Source organism: Stegostoma tigrinum, chromosome 41 (genome assembly GCF_030684315.1).
Source record: "Stegostoma tigrinum isolate sSteTig4 chromosome 41, sSteTig4.hap1, whole genome shotgun sequence".
NCBI classification, from domain to species: Eukaryota; Metazoa; Chordata; class Chondrichthyes; order Orectolobiformes; family Stegostomatidae; genus Stegostoma; species Stegostoma tigrinum.
Window position 1 is genome coordinate 12,008,171 of NC_081394.1, and position 17,281 is coordinate 12,025,451.

General features: G+C 40.6%; 1 long non-coding RNA gene across 1 annotated transcript; it reads right to left on the reverse strand.

The window, feature by feature from the left end:
* Positions 1-2,909: 2,909 nt before the first annotated feature.
* Positions 2,910-14,737, reverse strand: LOC125448594 (uncharacterized). The gene is made up of 4 exons (XR_007246747.2): positions 14,549-14,737; positions 9,141-9,236; positions 5,962-6,068; positions 2,910-3,319 (listed from the first exon to the last, which is right to left on the reverse strand). It is a non-coding gene; the product is annotated as an uncharacterized LOC125448594 (long non-coding RNA).
* Between the last annotated feature and the right edge of the window lie 2,544 nt (positions 14,738-17,281).

Here is a 17,281-nt window from a genome sequence, read left to right on the forward strand (position 1 = left end):
ACCGCTTACTGAAAAAAGAGCATAGAAACAATGCTGCCATTCTTTGAGCACGGTCATGGCAGAGCAGACAATAGACTTCTCAAACTCACCTTTGATTGTCTAATTGTTCATGGACTGGGCAGGAGTGGTTGTTAGAGTGTTCGTGTCAGCGAAAGTACCACATGGTTGAAAGTGGTTATCACTCGACATGTCATGGCTGAGGAATAGTTTCTTTCTTACCGAAACAACAATTTCTATAGCCCACTATTGTGAATTAAACTACAAGCTAAAGTAATTAGCTGTTTTCATAAAAGGAACATATCCAAGTTAACTATGTGAAGATAACAAACAAAAAGTTAGGTGAAATATAATGCAATTGGCCTTGTGTGTCAAAAGCAGACGCAAAGATTAGATAAGGTGCAACTGTGAGTAACGCTGAGGAATCTTCCAAAGCCTTACACTGGCCTTTGGATAGAATCTGACCCACTTCAGTATAGATTGTTGGATTATTTAAGCGACTGCTGGTCATGCACATGAACAACAGTGAATTGAGGGGAATGTAGGTTAGGTTATTTTATTTTTGGATTAGGATTACTCCACGGCACAATATCGTGGGCAGAAGGGCCTGTACTGTGCTGTACTTTCTATATTCCATGTTCTACTTGTGTGTTGTGTCAGATATTAAAATGAAATTTTACGTGGGCACATTCAAATGACTTAACAGCATTTCTGTGGATATTCGCTTTAAAGCAGATAAAAGAAGGCCTGCAACTGCCGATCAGTAGACATCTACATTAAATGATGCAGGGGCTAAGGACCGAGGTGATTGAAAAAGCTGTATTGTGAATGCCCAAGAATCATTAATAAGGTGGACCTAAAGGCATCATGAAATCAAACAGTCATATGATCAACCTGATTGGTTGTACATGTAATCAACAATACAATTGCCTTCTGACAGGAAAGGCCAGCTTAAAGAAAATATACAAAATATAAGTTCTTTTTTTTTCAAAGGAGAAGCCACTGATTAGCCAGAGGCTATCTCCCCGCTGCTGTAAACAATGGACATTTTCATGCTCAAAGGGGACCTTTGAGTGATTTGTTTTGTTATTCAGTCTGAAAAGAGGTGTTTGAAGTGCACCCTGGAAAGCGTCAACTAACTAGAGTTATGCATGCGATGGATGGTGAAAATCTGTGAGTCGGCAAAAAATTTTCGTGGAGGATGAAGAAATTGAACTTGGAGGAATGCAATATTTTTCATGCCAGACCGTAATAGCATCAAGCATGATAATCAGAAACAGCCATCCCGTCATAATATTTGAGTGCTGAGTGAAGAGCGTATTCATTGACTGAAATATTTGATGATTGACATGCAAGAAATCTGATTTAGTTCCGAAAATAAAATGAAGGCTCTGACAGATGTATGTTTTTTTTGTGACTGCTGTTGCTGAAAAAAGAAATGTGAATATATTGTAATGCTTGAAATCTTACCAATAAGAGATTCACTCACGTAAAATAATGACAAAATGCTTCGGTATCGTGTGAAGTGAGGAATAAAATACGTGGAAACAGCATGCAGGATTTTAGGAGAAAATTATGACTAAGGGCAGGAATGTCTGAGGTTCTGACGAAGGTCACCAGACCCAAAATATTAACTTTCATTTTTCTTCACAGGTGTTGGCTGAATTGCTGAGCTTTTCCAGCAACTTCTATTTCTGTTTGTGATGAAAGACAGTTGAACAGTGTGATCTGGTGCTGAAGAGAGATTCTGATAAGATTGTGCAGTTCCATTGACAAAGATGTGTCAGGAGTCACTTCTAGGTTCTGGGAAAGGCATTGCTTTCTTTCTTCTGTGTCATCAATACGCTTGCTCAAAAGCAACTTTTTCCTGTTAGTATTTATTCTGATGCATGTTTTGCCTGAAGTCTCTGCAGTTGGAACTGCCATGCTTCGTTAAAATGACGCAGGACATTCCAGTATGATAGTCAACTGAGGAAAACGTTGCCGAGATTGAGATGATGGGATGCCAACCATTCGTAAAATTAACTGAGAGACGTATGTTTACATTCAGAATTTCAACTAAACTGCGACTAACAAAACGGAAACTAAGTGCTTATGATGCAGTATTAATATTGCAAAATAACAACCCTTTGAAAAGCTAAGTAAAGAAAAAAAAGTGTAGTTTCTGTAAATCACGAACGAAAAAACAGATGTTGCTGGAAAGCCTTCGCAGCTCTGACAGCATCCGTGAAGAAAAATCAGAGTTAACGTTTCCAATTCAGTGACATTTCACAAAATTGATAGTAGCTGGGAAATTTTCGGTTTATATGTAGAACACATGGTGGGAGGAGGAGCCAAGCAGAAAACGATAGTTCGAGATAGAGCCGAGAGAGAGAGAGAGAGAGAGAGAGAGAGAGAGAGAGAGAGAGAGAGAGAGAGAGAGAGAGAGAGAGAGAGAGAGAGAGAGAGAGAGAGGAACTGTTAAGTAGACAAAGGACTTTGTAACAATCTCATGTTAATGGAAGCTTTTGACCGGCAATAGGCAATTTGTAATGGCAGGCTGTATGGTTACAAAGCATGGGGAATGGGCCTACTTCATGGCAAAATTCAAGTCCTGAAATTAGTGAACTTGTTATTGAATGCAGCGGGCTACAGAGTCCCCAAGCAGAAACTATACTTTTCACCTGTCATGCCACCTTTTATGGTCTGTTTCCTTCGTCGTTTTTATTTTTCCTTTTTCATTCTTCACTTTATTTTCAATACCATAAGCTAGAAGTCCCATTTCAAAACTTCTACAATGTCACATTCAGCCCTAACGACATGTACTAATTGAGCTGTAGAATTATATTTTTTTTGTCTTTTCTGTTGTTTCTGTTTATTACGTTATTCAGACTCTAACATATAGATAATTTATTTAGATATATGTTATCAGGTAACACAAAATTAAGTTCACAAAGATGTAGACTCATACAGGGGTAATTTTCTTCATTAGCATTGTGATCAAAATTAAAGTTTTGCAGTAGGTTGTAAAACACTCCCAGTATAGAATGAAGTAGTATCTTTAAATAACTCGTCGCAAATTACTAACACAAATCCGCGTTGAATGCTTCTATTACTTTTTTAAAATCCCGGTAACGTCAGTGTCATTACTTTTCAGTTCAGCCATTATAAGCATCCTGTGGTATTTCACATTTTTTATCAACTACTAAAATATGAAATCCAAACGTAAATAAAAACAAAAAAGATCTTTGCATTAGGTGGAAAAGCGTTCGACGAGACACAGGTTAGCAGAGACCCTAATGTTGAATGCTCTGTGATCTTGTCCTCTGCTCTTCTGAGAACACTGTGTAGGAAGCATAAGTGACGAAGCTGTTAACGTTTTGAAAGCAGATTAAATATTATGAATAAGGGGGCTTGGTGGAGGGCATGGTGAACTGACATCTGCATTGCTGTGACCAGATGCTGACTGTCTTGACATCTCCTCTTACCTATCCCTCGATCATGACCCCATTTCTGTTCACCAAAATATCATCTCCCAGATCATCACAAACTTGTCACTTCGGGAGATTTTTCATCCATAGTCCCCAGCCTGATAGGTCCACAATCCCACACCACGCATTTCTATTTCCAATCCAAAATCCATAAACCGCACTGCTCCGGCCGACTGTTTGTCTCTGCCTGCTTCTGCCACGCCGAGTTCATCTGCTCCTACCTTAATTCTGTTCTTTTCCCTATCTCCAAGGGTTCCCTACTTACATCTGTGACACAACCCACGCCCTGAACTGATGGAAGAACTGGCTCTAACTATCAGCAGTGCTTTCCTCTGATTTCTCGAACTCCCAGTAAAGCAAAGCAGTGGCCGTGGGCGCCCACATGAGCCCACGCTATCGCTATCTTTTTGAAGAACTTGTGAAACTGTCCTTCTTCCACAAGTGCTCTGGTAGCATTCCATACCTCTTTCACTGCTGTATTGATGGCTGCATTGGTGCTGCTTCATGATCTCACGAAGAGCTCATGTGGTTCATTAACTTCACCAACACCTTCTACTCCATCATGAAAATTACCTTGACCAATTCTGACACCTCCTTGGTCTTCGCTATCTCCATGTCTTAAAAAAGACTCTCCACTGTCTTTTATGTCAAGCCCAGTGATGCACACAGCTACGTCAACTATACCTCCTCTTAGCCACACTGCTGTAAAAATGCTACCCCAAACTCTCAATTCCTCTACCTTCATAATATCTGCTTCAAAAATCCTAGATATCTTCCTACTGTACAAATCAGAAATTCCATTTTTTTTGTAATTAAGATGCCCCGAACAGTTATTCCTCCATTTCCTGCACTTCTGCCCTCAACATCATTAGCCTCAACAAAAATGATGATAGAATTCCCTGAGTTCTTGCGCACGACCTCACCAACCTCCAAATCCAATGCATCATCCTCTGACAATTCCATCGCGTACAATCAAACCACATCACCAAAAAGATACTGCCCCCTCCACCCCTGCCTTCTTTCCACAGGGGCTGTTCCTTTTACAAATCCCTCGTCAACTCTACTCTCTCCAGCACAGTTCCCCTCTCCGCTCCATCCATTGCGCCAAAGAATACATTCAGATCCGTCGAAAATTCACCTGCACTTTGTCCTAACTGACCTATTGTGACTTTTGCTCCTGATATTTTGTCTCCTCCTCCATACCAGGAAGACCAAGTGTGAACTCGGAGAATAGCTCACGGGTCGCCTGCACTGTCCACGCACATAGCAAACCAATTTTCTGGTTGCCAACAATTTTAATAGCCTCTCCTATTCACGTGGTGAAATGACTATCCATACCCTCATCCACTGCACGAATGTGCCCAAACATGAAGTGGAGGACATAGGCCTGAAATTTCGCCTTAGGAGCTGACAGCCCAATGGCTTCAATATTTACCGTGCCTGCTTTAAAATTCCTCCATCTCCAGCCTTATCCCACGTCTAGATATCCCCGTACTACTCACCTCCTTGACATAACTTGACCATCCACTCCATCCTTCCCACTGACCGATCACAGTAACCCCCTACATGCATCCACCTACCATTTCCCGCGCATCCTATCCCTCTTCAGTCCTGACAAAGGATTCAACTCAAAGGGTTGGCTGTTCTGCTCCTAGAATACATTGTGATCTGCTGTGATTTATCAGCTTCACATCTATTAACTTACAAATACGTAGTTCAATGATATATGTGTGTCAATTTATATAACAGGATTACCACATTACTTAATAGATTGCAATCAACATTGATATGATTGAAGATAATCAAGTGTTCAATTTTTGGATACGACTTGGTCTCTTTTCTAATGAGCACTTATTACGTTTATTTCTGTCGGCAAGTTTGCCTTGTACACGCAAAAGGAAATTAATGTAGCATGCAAAATGTAATTGCGTGTTCTGTAATCAGAGCAATATATTTATCTCCAAACAGAACAAAATCACAGCCAACAGTACTCATTTTTTTTCTGCGTTCAGAATACGTTGTTAATAAGATTATATTTAAATGATTCAATATTCACTCATGTATGTTTACCATGTGGCATCGCATCCTGATAGGATATGTTTGTCTAACTGATTGTTTCAAGAAAGTCACCACCATAGGGACTTGAAGAAAAAAACAAATGTCAATATCGATCAGATTCCATACAATTTACATTTCACAATTCTGCGCGAATGAAAAAGTCTTGTGAAGGTAGCTTTCAACTTGTCCACCAGCTGCTTAGTTAGGAAAAAAAGTGTTCAAAATCTTGGAAGTGCACATCCACCTAAAGTAAGTTGTCTTTCTCAATTACATTACACTCAAATTGCGTTATGTTTCAATTTAATCCCATATTGCTTTCCAAATTGAATTCGTTGTGTTCTATAAAAGCCACTAGTTGCCATTAATCACCCGCATTACCTAAATTTACTGCCTTCTTTCTTACACTATTGAATGTTGTTACATGAACAGCACTTACCCTTCACTCTCCTGTTTCCTTTGTTTGGACATATTCGCTCACGATGGTTGATTTAGTTGCAGGAGTATACGCACTGTTTCTACGAAGTCTTGAAAGCTTTTCACATACTCTCGAAAGAAAAGATTTAATTGTGCATCATAGTTTTGCTCCAATTCCTTTTTTCTGAGTTAAACATGTATACACTTTACATTTACACAGAGAAACTGTCCGGCCCAAATCTGCCTGATAGATGTATCTCTGGCTGAGGTGCATTTTTGTCTTGTTGTGATATGCTATCACTGCATACATTATTTCAGGTTTGCATTTCCTGTAAACAATTTCTTCAATAGAAAGTCCAAAAGTCAACGAAAAGTAGATTATCTCTCGATAACAAGGACACAGAAATCCCCATCTGTCAAGTACAAGTTTAAGCTTTGGTGTATCATAGGTATCATCATTCATAGAATCCCCACAGTTTGGAAACTGGATTTGGAGTACCCACCCTTCTATTGCTCCTGCTTTAGCCATTTACATGCTTACACCTGACTTTCAGTTTCATTCATTATTTTCATATCCTTTATCATCATGGATAAAAATTCGATCTGAACCACAATCGTATTCATTGATAAAGCTTTCATGTTAATCTAAGATGAAGATTTTCAAATATTCACAGGTGTTTTACGAAATGAATCTCTCCTCGTTGTTGGTCCAGAACAGTCCCTCTTCCGCACCTACACCACAAACCCCACCTCCTCCTCCGTTACATTGATGTCAGCATCGGCGCCGCCTCTTGCACCCCAGAGGAGCACAAACAGTTCATCCACTTCACCAAAACCTTCCACCCCACCCTTCACTTCACCTGGGACATCTCCAGCACATCCCTCACCTTCCTGGAACTCTCAGACTCCATCTCAAGCAACCAGCTTGTAACTGATGTCCGTTTCAAGCCCACCGACTCCCACAGTTATCTAGAAAACATCTCCTCCCAACCACTCGCCTGCCAAAATTCCATCGCCTATTCCCAATTCCTCAGCCTCCGCCGCATCTGCTCCCACAATGAGGCATTCCACTCCTGCACATTCCAGATGTCCAAGTCCTTCAAAGACTGCAACTGTCCCCCGACAGAGGTCGAGAACGCCCTTGACCGCGTCTCCTCCATTTCCCACAACATATCCCTCACACCCCGTCCACGCCACAACAGCCCAAAGAGGACCCCCCTCGTTCTCACACACCACCCCACAACCTCCGGATTCAATGCATCATCCTCCGACACTTCCGCCATCTACAATCCGACCCCACCACCCAAGACATTTTTACACCCCCACCCTTGTCTGCTTTCCAGAGAGACACTCTGCCCGTGACTCCCTTGTTCGCTCCACACTGCCCTCCAACCCCACCACACCTGGCACCTTCCCCTGCAACAGCAGGAAATCCTACACTTGCCCCCACACCTCCTCCCTCACCCCTATTCCAGATCCCAAGATGACTTTCCATATTAAGCAGACGTTCATCTGCACATCTGCCATTGTGGTACACTGCATCCATTGTACCGGTGTGGCTTCCGCTACATTGGGTAAACCAAGCGGAGGCTTGAGTACCGCTTTGCAGAACACCTCTGCTCGGTTCGCAAGACACAACTGCACCTCACAGTTGCAAACCATTTCCACTCCCCTTCCCATTCTTTAGATGACATGTCAATCATGGGCGTCCTGCAGTGCCACAATGATACTTTCCGAAGGTTGCAGGAACAGCAACTCATATTCCGCTTGAGAACCCTGCAGCCCATTGGTATCAATGTGGGCTTCACCAGCTTCAAAATCTCCCCGACCCCCACCCCATCCCAAAACCAGCCCAGTTCGTCCCCTCTCCCCAATGCACCACACAACCAGCCCTGCTCTTCCACTCCACCCACTGCATCCCAAAACCAGTCCAACCTGTCTCTGCCTCCCTAACCTGTTCTTCCTCTCACCCATCCCTTCCTCCCACCCCAAGCCGCACCTCCATCTCCTACCTACTAACCTCATCCCACCTCCTTGAACTGTCCGCCTTCCCTGGACTGACCTATCCCCTCCCTACCTCTCCACCTATACTCTCCTCTCCACCTATCTTCTTTTCTCTCCATCTTTGGTCCGCCTCCCCCTCTCTCCCTATTTATTCCAGAACCCTAACTCCATCCCCCTCGCTGTTGAAGGGTCTAGGCCCGAAACGTCAGCTTTTGTGCTCCTGAGATGCTGCTGGGCCTGCTGTGTTCACCCAGCCTCACATTTTATTATCTCTCCTCGTAGTTGATGCTTTAACCAGACAAAAACAAAACTTTGTATTGCATTGTTTCATTATAACTGCCTTTTCAGGACCTACAAAAAAAATGTTCAAAGAGATCACTGAAAAAAAGCAATCGTTGAACAACGGTTAAGGCTAGTATACATTGCCCTCTGTAGGGAAAATAACATTTTGCAGACCGTTCCAATCACACTCTCAGAGAAGCACTGTGTAATTCTATAAAATATTCTGTATTCTTATATTTCCAACAATTGCCAATAACGTGCCAAACGTATTTGGTTTTATAATTGAGTGCCTCATCAGCAAGCTACTTCCTTTTTTCAGCTATGTATACAGAACCATATATAATCTCAAAAATTGAAACAAATAATCACAATTTAAACGTCGTCTTCTCCTCCATGCTAATCAGCAAATTGAATAATTACATGCCTCGACAGGTTATTCTGAATCACTCAGTACCTGTATGCATTTGCTCTAATTTGCTTTTGTCTCCTGAGAATCCTCGATTCCTTCTCGAATGAATTTCGATTGTGTTTATTCTACAGTTTCCAGAGATTATTCTCTGTGTTTTTCTGTAATTAATTGTTTTAGATTTTCAATAAAATCAGCTCCGTCAGTGACCTCCCTGAACTCCACTAATTTTACATGTACCTGGCAATGTGCTTTCTTTCTTACATTCTTGCTTTCAGTTCTTCAAATGACAGCACAATTGCTAAGAATGAACCAAACATAAGAAAATATGTATCATCTCACTTCAGATTGACTCCGGTAAAACCCAGATATCCAACAAATTCACTGCTAAACCTCATGGGTCTACAAATGAAGTATCCACTTCGACAACATATACAGAGGAATATTGCACCAGAAGACAATTTATCCTGTGCTGTCAGAGCATACAATTATATCAGTTTGAAACTTACTCTTTTCGCATCCAATCCACGTGCAAACTATCAGAATAACTAGGAGGAACGATAGTGCCAGGGTTGCAAATGCTATTCCGATATAACTCCCTATGCCTGTAATGTGAAAGAAACATATTGAATCACAATAAGTTGCATATGAAATGTTGAGTATTTAGTGAAAACAAATAAAATACATATGTCCCGACTGTGTGGCAAGGATGTATAAACGTACATTAAAAATCTGTTACAGTTTAGAAGAGAATGACACAATTCCTCACAGTAACATTATTAGAAATCATGTCAAACTCAAATTAGAAAACAAAAATGCTTCCTCAAAGAGATGTATTGGAAAGAATACTTTAAAACAACAGAGACAAATGAAAGCAGTGTCTTTATGTTTCGGGACGTAATTGGAGGTCCTTCAAAAGAAAAGCTGATTATGGTCATATTGAAGACAATATGCAGCCTTCAGAGTACAAAGACTTGCCTGGAAAGGTTTGCACAGGAGAGGAAGTCTCAATCAGGAGTCATTATACAACATAAGCATTTGGAAAACAAAGAGCAAAAACAAAATCACTGAGTGCCAAGAGCCAACACGACTGAATGCAATTCGACTTTTTAGAAATCATTTTCAGTTATGCTAATTCGCAATATGGACCAATTGAACAAACAGTTGTGCACGTTGGGAGAACTCTTCAGGGGTTGAAAGGTATGTGTTGGATTAAATTGGTATGATGCCTCACTCATCGTCCACATGACATATTGTAATTCCTAATATACACAAAATATTTTTTTCTGAAAAATCAAGGGATTGGTCAGTTTGTCACACAGAGTGCTGTCTCACTGACCTTCTGTTATAAGACAGACCGTTTTGGTCCCAGCATAAATAGCATCTCCTATAATAACGAGTCACATTGAACCATAGTTTTCAATAAACATGCACCAAATCTGTAACATCAACTTGTTGAGAAAAGGAAATAAATATCTCCTTCAGGGTTATTGTTCAAATACTAGATTGAATGTTCAAGACGCAAGGTTGGTGGTTTATAAATCAGATTAAAACAAAGCGTGACACCCACGCATGGGCCAGATTGGCAAGGAGATGACAGATTTTATCATAGAAACCCTACAGTGCGGAAATAGGCCATTCAGCCGAACAAGTCCACACTGCCAGCCAGAAGAGCATCCCACCCAGACGCAAATCCCTACGCCTGCCTTCCCCTCCTAACCCATCTAACCGTAGCATCCTCTGGCACTATGAACAATTTAGCACAGCCAATCTGCCTAACCTGCACATCTTTGGACTGTGGGAGGAAACCAGAACACCTGGAGGAAATTCACGCAGATACGTGGGGAATACGCAAACTCCCCACAAACAACCATCCAAGTTTGGAATTGAACCCGGGTCCCCACTGCTGTAAGGCAGCAGTACGAACTTCTGCGTCACCGTACCACCATTTAAAAAAAAGCCAGGCAGGGCAAATGAAAAGAAGAGGCATAAGTGAAAGGTAGAATTTAGGTTGATTCTCGAGGCTCGTTACTGTTTCTGTTAAAGCTGGACACAAGGTGACATGAACAGTGAGGATAAATAATTGACAAGACTGAAGAAGTTGAACTTGTACAGGATGAAGAAGAAATCATTTCTTTCAGTCGGAACTAACCCTGCCTGAGAGAAAGAAGCTTCACTTTGGGATTACACTTCAGGTCTTGGTTGTCAAGTAATCGGTGTGTCCTAGGAGACAGAGTGCTAACTTGTACGTGTTTCAAACACATGAAAATGGAATGCAACGAGAGTTGGGTAAATCTTATTCAAGCAAGTCGAAGGAATACCATCTATATTTACGAGCAATTTCCCCCTTTTCAAGCAAAAAGACAAATGTTAAAACATGTTTTGTCATGGTAACTTGGATTCCAAGTCATTTGAAACACGACAATCATGTGGATTTTCAAAATGTGTTCAATAAATGTGAATAACATCCTTGTCAGCAAATGTGAAGACTTTAAAATACTGTAAGCAAGGAAGGTGCATCTCCTTTCCAGAGATGGCAGAGAACAGTGGAATGTGATTATTTTTCAGACTCGTGGATGTTATGCAGGACGAGTCACGAAGGATCGGTGTTGGACTTCATGCGTCTTCAACTTCTTGACCACGGCACAAAGGTGAATTTTTTGGGGGAATTAGAGACATAGGCAGGTTTTAAGAAAAGGTTTTTGAGTTGTATGCACATAATGAGTACTTGATTTTTTTTGACAGGTCAGGGAAAAGACAGCAAAATGGAAAAAAAAACAAAAACAAAATACATTTATGAAGCTCAATGGTCATGATAAGGCAAATTGCCCTGCATGACAAAATTAGTTATGGTTGACTTTAAATTTTAATATTTTATTTCAGCCTTTGCAAATGAAAGTCTAAAATTCAAAACTATTCAAAAACTTCATGATAACATTTAAGAAATATGTCTTCAGCCTCAATTCCACTATTTGGTTAAATTCTTGGCAGCAAAAAAAAGTGCATTATAGAAAGCATAGACAGGGTTGATGCGAATTACCCCATGGAAGGTGTGCTTCAGTTTTTTTTTGTTTTGGGTAGTTTAGAGAAATTGCGACTGCGTACATCTGGAGATAACTTTTTGAGAAATGAAGAAAGACATTAAAAATGAAAAATGCCCAGAACGACACTATTATAAGCGACAAAGTCACGTGAAAGTTAAGACAGTGGCACAATTGTATTTAAGCAATATCTGGAATCGGGTATATATGGTCTGCAAGTACGTAAGGTGAAAAGGGAATGGTGGAGAAGATTAGTACGATCAGCAGCATGGAGGCCAATAGTCTCAAAATCTATGCTGTGGAATCTGATTTGTTCTCTGGTGGATCTATTAAATAACTACATACACGTAATATATTGCGGAAACATTATCATTCTCAATCTTAGTATCACCAGTATGAAATTAAACCTGATACCAGTGGTGAATGACCAACCACACTCAATCCGTCCAATATAGCAATACAAATTAAGATAGTATTACGGTGATGAGAATCTGCAAATTGCATCCCATTCATCTACAAACTGTACTTTAGAAAGATTAACAGTAAATCGTGGTGTACTGGCCGTTTATCGGGGCAGATGATGTCTTCTGATCCAGGTTAGATTGCGGATTAAGATATAACAACTGTAGAAATATTTCCAAATAATGAAAATCCCAGATTTGGAGGATTTATGTGATAATGATACATTCCCTCGAGCTGAAGCATATGCTGAAATATCACCGTTTGTATTTTACAGCATTAGTTCATTCATTGGTCCACAGATTTCATTTATTTTCAAAGGAAGTGTGCTGGCATTTCATTAGCCTTGATTTTGCCCACGGACAATTTACGATTCTAATCTGCTTCCCAGAGTTATACAATGTCCAGAAAACACAGAATACATTTTTTTGACAGAAAATTTGAAATCACTTGTACATAAGCTGCACGTTGGCTCAGTGGTTAGCACTGCAGCCTCACAGGGCCAGAGACCCAGGTGCAATTCCAGCCTCGAGCGACTGGCTGCGTGGAGTTTGCACATTCTCCCCGTGTCTGTGTTGGTTTCCTCCCACAGTCCAAAGATGTGCAGGCCATTTGGATTAGCCATGCTAAATTGCCCATAGTGTTCAGGAGTGTGTCAGTTATCGGGGGACGGGTCTGAATGGAATGCTTCAAGGTGCAGTGTGAACTTGTTGAGCCGAAGGGCCTGTTTCCACACTGCAGGGAATCTCAGCTCAAAAATAACAAGTCAGCGTGCGACTTGTCTTGCAATCAGAATTGAGGATAAATACTGATGCAGCCAGAGGGAGATTTTCATCTCGGACTGATGTGAAAGTGAACGTTTGCCTCATGTGTGGTACAACTGACACTCAGTTGCATTGGACTGAGAAAAGTATGAGTATCAAACATTGCCTGTCACAGATAAATCATGGAATTATTCAAGAGAAACTCAAATGTATGTCTCATCCTGAACATTAACGATGATTGTTAGTTTAGCTAACATCATTTAACAGAAGATTTAACAAATACAAAATCAGTGACAAAGAGGAATAACATTAGAAGAGTTGTTTTTAAAGGGAGATCAAAACAATGTATATACTAAAATATCTCCAGTAACAAACATAATCTGACTAAAGTTACAGAAATAATTTTGCAGTACGAGACAAGATTCAATGTGATAAAACAGTACTTTGCATTCCAGTGAACTCTAACGTAAATAAGAATGCCAGAACTCGAACAAGCAGTTTATGAGCAATTATCAACAATCCTTCTCCCCACTTATAGAATTTTTATATAGGTAAACTTTGACTGTTGTAGTGCTGTAATGTTTGTGGAGAAGTAAAGCAACTCGGGAGCACTGAAAAAAATAGATACATTTGTAATCAATTAGCCATCTGTTTCTGGTGTTCCTCTGGCAAGCCACAAGAGTTAGGGTGGTAATAATTTCCCGTTGTAACTTCCTGAGAAAAAAATCGCGAACAATGAAGAAAAAGGAAATTGCTGTAAACTTCTGTACCAAGATATAACTCCTTTGCCACGAAATGTAGCATGAAAATATTCTGATAATATTATGTGCTCAGTACTCAGTCATATTATGTAAAACGTTAGATTATGCTGAACATAACTACTTGTTATAATAATTCTCTGGTATTCAGGAAAGGAACGTTTCCAAGTAATTTGTACCTAAGCTTTCCGATTAGGCTCGCCTCATTTACTTCGATACAAATTCCGTTTCTCTGCCTTGTCATATATCTCAAGAATAACCAGTCTTTCATCCTGTAAAGTTTCATTTATGATTTTGGTAATCTGAATGAAAAGAACAATGGCATTTGGGCTTTGTTGTTTTGAATGTTCTTATGGGAACCTAAATTTGCCGTGCACCACATGAAACAGTTTATTGTGAAAACTTTCTCCATTTTCACTCATCTGCAAATACATTTCTTTCCTTCATCCCATTATCACTTGCACGCCACCTTACCATTTGCTTCACGTGTGGTACAGCTCTTATTTTTTACTCCCGCTGAAGTGATGCCGATCTGAAACATTAGTTTTGTCTCCTTGTCCAAACTTTATGTTGCCTGCCATGTTGTACATGTCTGGCATTTTGTAGGTTTAATTCAAATTTAATTCTGCAATAATTTGTGAAAGTGCGAAAGCACGTAATGACTTTGGTTATTGCCAGTGAACAGTAATTATTTTTCATTAGTTACAAGACTCAAGGAAGTAGAATTCTCCTTTAATTCAGAAACATTCATGTCAATATATGATTGCAGTAACATGTAATGAACAATAAATTTTCCAGATAATCACTTATCATCAGATTATCATTTTATCCTTAGCTGAGTTACAAGCAACAAAGGCATCAAATGTATTCTCTGTATTTGAGAAAATAGTCTTACGTGTAAAAAGGACCAGGTACAACAGGCCAATCACATTCATGAATCTTCCTGCCATAATAGTAGTCAGGTAACTGTTCCAAAGATTTTTTTCTAATCAAATTATCTCATGAAATATCGATTACTGATTGGTAACACTGGAATTGAGGTGTAATAGTAGCATTCTTCCAACAAATTTGTAATGAACAGCCATTCTTGTGGTTCGCAGTTTTAACATATGTGACGCCACAGATGCTTCCGCCTTTGCGAAATAAAGCTTACCGTCATATGGTGTTTGATTGTAATCATGGCATGACAGTTTCACAACAAAAATAATGTTAAATCGGGATTGCATGGTGATGGCAGATTGATTGCTTTCATTTTGCAATGTCATGACAGGTTCTGAAGGTGACATCTCTCTCTTCCATGAAAGGACGTAAGATGTTTCTTCACTTAGTATCTCATGCTAAATCTGTTCTGTTTGCTTTGGCATATATTTGATATCTGAATTCTCATGTAAAGAATTTCCGTTGAATGTGTTTTCTTGATGTTTACCTTGTAAATTGTTCACTTGCAGATATTGGCCCTGTTATATTTCAGCTTCAATGTTCAAATTTTGTAATTGCTGACCTTCTTTCTTTTTTTTCTCCTAAAAAGCTCAACCCACTAATCTGTTGACTGTGCACACTTGTTAAGAACACTCGGCTACTGACGACATCCATCTTGCCTGTTTTTTTTATAATATTGTTGGAATTTTACAGTTTACATATTCACTCCACATTACTGTAAACTGTAGTCCTTATAAGGAGATAAAAGCCAAAAGAACAGTGGTTGCTGTAAATCAGGAACAAAGGCAAGTTTGCTGTCAACGCTCATCAGTTCTGTGAAGGAAAAAAAAACAGAGTTACAGTTTCTGGCCCAGTGACCCTAACTGAGAAAGGATGGTGGCTGGGAAAACACGATTTTGTATGCAAAAAAAGATGTGGATCTGGTGGGGAGCAACAGATAGAATGGAGGCTAAATTGAGAAGAGGAGTTGGACAGACAAAGAGTTGATTACGATCAAGCTGAGAGGAGAATAGTTGTGGATGGGAATCATTAGTAACTCATGACAGGTAGTTCTTTTTGGCAGGCCGCGTGGGAATAACGCTTGATATGTGGGGTGAGGGCTGGGACACGGGAGCGTTTAGGCCTTAAAATTATTGAACTAGACATTGAGCCTGAAGGTCTGCAGGGTGTCCAAGCAGAAAATGAGGTGTTGTTCTTCCAGCTTACATTGATCTTTGTTCGGACACTTCAGCAAACCAGATACAGACATGTTGGCCAGGGAAGAGGGTGGTGTGTCAAAGTGGCAGGCAACATGTAGCTCCGGTTCATTTTTGTGAGCAGAACGCCGATGTTCTGTGAAACTCTCACCTAGTCTATGCTTCAATTCCCCAGTATAGAGAAGACCACATTTTGAGCAACAAATGCAGTAGACGAGAATCTGGGAAGTTCAGGTGAAGAGTCGCTTTACCTGGTATGTATGTTGGAGTCCTTGTTTACGAGGAAAAGAGGAGATAAATGGACAGGTGTGTAACATTCACTGATATTGGGAATAGCGCCATATGGCTGTTAAGATGTCTTAGCAGTGATGGAAGTGTGGACCATGATGTCTTGGAAGGAATAGTCCCTGTGGAAGAGGGACAAGAGATGGGAGGGGAATATGTGTCTGGCTGTGGCACCTGTCTTTGTGGTGGTGGAGAAAACGTCTGATGATTTTGTGGATGTGGATGTTGGTGGAATGGTAGGAAAGAGCAAGGGGAAACATGTCGTTGTTGAGGGACGGAAGAGAAGGAGTGAGGGCGTAATTGTGGGAGCTGGGTTGGACCTGGTTGAGGACGCTGTTGACAATGGAGAAGGAGAATCCTCAGCTAAGGACGAAAATGCTCATTTCAGAGGCTGGCTTGTCGAATTTGGCCTCATCTGAATATATAAGACAGAGGAACTGAGAGAAAAGCGATATAGTCTGTACAGGAAGTGGTCTTTGAGGATGTATAGTGCAGGCAGCTGTGAGGCCGGGTGGGCTTGAAATGCATATTAATGGACAGTCTTATCCCCAGAAATGGATTTCGAAGTGTCAAAGACAGAAAGGGAAAATTCAGAGATAGACCAGATGAAAGTGAGGGTCGGCTGGAAATTGAACACAAAATTGGTGAAGTTTTCCAATTTCAGACGAGTGAGTGGATTAACAACGATGATATTATCGATGTATTAGAAAAAAATATATATTGGTGGGGCCCATAATATTACAGGAACAATGAATATTCTACATACACCATGAAGACACAGGCCCAACAAGGCCCATGCAGGTGCCCATGGCCACCTCTCTTACATAAAGAAAATTAGAGGAGTTGAAAGCGAAGTTGTTGAGTGTGAGCCTGAGTTCGGCCGACCAGAGGAGGTGGTGGGTAGGAATGGTTCAGGTTTTTGCTCTAGGAAGAAGCAGAGAGCCCTAAAATCATCCAAGTGGGGAATGAATGTGTTAAGGGGTTACATGCCCATTGTAATGGGGAGGTGGATGGAACTGTCAAACTGGAAGATTTGAAAGCGGTGTAGGGTGTCAGATGAATCCTGAATGTATGTGGGCATCAACTGGACGAGGTGAAAGAAGACTGAGTGAAGGTATGAAGAGGTGAGTTCTGTAGAGCAGGCTGAAACAATGGGTCTGCCCTGACTGTCCACTTTGAGGATCTTAGGGAGGAGCTAAAGCGAGCTG